The sequence below is a fragment of the Dasypus novemcinctus genome, chromosome 16, assembly GCF_030445035.2.
Source record: "Dasypus novemcinctus isolate mDasNov1 chromosome 16, mDasNov1.1.hap2, whole genome shotgun sequence".
Taxonomy (NCBI): Eukaryota; Metazoa; Chordata; class Mammalia; order Cingulata; family Dasypodidae; genus Dasypus; species Dasypus novemcinctus.
In genome coordinates, this window is record NC_080688.1 from 51,569,518 (window position 1) to 51,572,457 (window position 2,940).

The 2,940-nt window shown below is 34.6% G+C and overlaps 1 pseudogene; it reads right to left on the reverse strand.

Moving 5' to 3' along the window:
* Positions 1-1,829: 1,829 nt before the first annotated feature.
* Positions 1,830-1,959, reverse strand: LOC111765599 (U4 spliceosomal RNA; annotated as a pseudogene).
* Positions 1,960-2,940: the final 981 nt, after the last annotated feature.

Below are 2,940 nucleotides of genomic sequence, written 5' to 3' on the forward strand. Positions count from 1 at the left end.
TTTTGGTAATTGAAAAGCACTTCCCCACTCCTTTGTACCAAATTCTGTAGTAGTCAGCCAAAGGGGTGCTGATGCAAAATACCAGAAATTGGTTGGTTTTTATAAAGGGTATTTATTTGGGGTAGGAGCTTACAGATACCAGGCCATAAAGCATAAGTTAGTTCTCTCACCAAAATCTATTTTCACGTGTTTGGAACAAGATGGCTGCCGACACCTGTGAGGGTTCAGGCTTCCTGGGTTCCTCCCTCCCAGGGTCTTGCTTCTCTCTGGGTTCATGGTTTCTCTCTTCCCAGGGCTTTCTCCCTCTTGGGCTCAGGTTTCCTCTCTTCCTGGGCTTGCTTCTCTTTCCTCTGTGAGTTTACTTCCTGGGGCTCCAGTTTAAGGCTTCAGCATCAAACTCAACATCAAAACTGCAACATCAAAAGCCCTTCAACTCTGTCCTTTGCCATGTCTTTTATCGGTCAGTTGCCACCCACCAATGTCCTAATGTTGTGGCCCAAACAAACCCCTAATTATAACTTAATCATGCCCAGGTAGAGAGCAAATTACAAACATAATCCAATATCTATTTTTGAAATTCATAACCATATCAAACTCCTACACTAGCTGAGTGCATATGATAGGTAGAAGACTCTGAACTAGAAGATAGATCAATAGACATCATCTAATCAGAACAGAGTGAAAACAGTGAAAAATGAAGGGCCCCAGGGAGATGTGGGACAATACCAAAAGGGCTAATATTCATATAAGCCAGGGTCCCAGAGGGACAGAGAAAGAGAACAGTACAGAAAACATATTTGAAGAGCTATGATTGAAAATACTAAGTTCAACTGGACATATGTTTCAATTTCCTATGTTGTTGATTTCAATTCTATTCTCTAGGTATATACCTAGAAATGGGATTGCAGGATCATGTGGTAAACCTATATTTAAATTTTTGAGGAACTGCCAGACTGTTTTCTAAAGCAGCTGCACAATTTTCCATTCCCACCAACAGTGTATGTGGGTACCAATTTCTCTACACTGTTTTAAACAATTGTTATTATGTCTTTAAAAAAAAAAATCGGTCATCCTAGGGTATGTGAAGTGCTATCTTGTTATTTGTATTTGAATTTCCTTGATGGGTAATGATATTGAACATCTTTTCATGTGTTTACTGACCATTTATATATCTTCTTTAGAGAAATGTCTATTCAGATATTTTGCTCATTTTTAAATTAGGGTATTTATCTTTTTATTACTGTGAGAGTTTTTAATATATATTTTTTAGATATAAGTCCCTTCTGAGATATATGATTTGCAAATATTTTCTCTAATTTATGGGTTGACTGTCTTTTTACTTTCTTGTTAATGTACTTTTAAATTGCAAATATGTTTAATTTTCATGAATTCCACTTTATGTACTTTTCCTTTTGTCACTTGTACTTTTGGTATCATACCTGACAAACTGTTGCCTAACCCATTGCCACAAAGACTTATTCTGGTACTTTCTTCTATGAGTTTTATAGTTTTACCTCTTACATTTAAGTTTTTAATCTATTTTGAGTTAATTTTATAACATGATATGCAGTAGGAGTCCAATTTTATTCTTTTGCATGTACATATCCAGTCGTCCTACCATCATTTGTTGAAAATGCTATTCTTTCCCCACTGAATGGCCTTGGCACCCTTGGTGAAAAATCAATTGAGTATAAATGTATGGGGTTTATTTCTGGACTCTCAACTTTATTCCATTGGTCTACACATTTGCCTTTATGCCTATACCACACTTCTTAATTACTATTGCTTTGTAGCAAATTTTGAACTCAAAGTGTGAGTCCTCCAATTTTGTTCTTCTTTTTCAGGATTTCTTTGGCTCTTCTAGATCCCTTCAAATTCCATATGGGAAAAGTTTTCAATTAGCAATAATCACACCTTGGATAAACCTCATTGGTTACGATACTGCCACTGTGCAAAGCTTTTTCCAATTTCATATGAATTTTAAGATTTATGTCCATTTCTGAAAAAGAGAGAGTTGGAATTTTGATAGCGATTACATTGAATTTGTAGATCAATTTGGGGAGTATTACCTTCTTAATTCTTCCAATCCATGAACATGGGATGTCTTTTCATTTATTTAGAACTTCTTTTAATTTTTCAACATTATTTGGTAGTTTTTCAGGTACATGTCTTTCACATTTTGGATAAATGTATTCCTAAGCATTTTATTCTTTTTGATACTATTATAAATGGAATTGTCTTAATTTCATTTTTCATTTTCATGGCTAGTATATTAAATGCAAATGACTTTTTATATTGATCTTGCATCCTGTAACATTGCTGAACATTTTTATTAGTTTTAAAAGTTTTTTGAACATTCTTTAGAATTTTCTATATATACGATTGTGTTATCTGTAAGTAGAGATACATTTACTTCTTATTTTCCAATCTGGATGCCTTTTATTTCTTTTTTCTTACTCTGGCTAAAAATCTCCAGTATAATGCTGAATAGAAGTAGTTCCAGGGGACATCCATGCCTTGTTCCTACTATTAGAGTAATGCTTCCAGACTTCCACCATTAAATATGATATGCGCTGTGGTTTAATCACAAATGCCTTTAACAGATAAAGTTACCTCCTTGTCCTAGTTTGTTGAGTAATATTATTATAAAAGGCTGTTAGATTTTGTCAAATGCACTCTCTGCTTCTATTGAAATGAAAATGTGTTTTTTTAATTGTTTTTTCTATTAATATGGTGTATGTATTAGTTTGCTAGGGCTGCCATAACAAGGTACCACAAATTGGGTGACTCAAAACAAGAGAAATTTATTATCTCACAGTTTTAGAGGTTAGAAGTCCAAAATCAAGGTGTCAGCAGGGCCATGCTTCCTTCAAAGTCTGTAGGAAAGTACCTGTTCTGGCTCTTTTCTAGTACCTGGCACAGAACAAGGGCTCAGAGTTG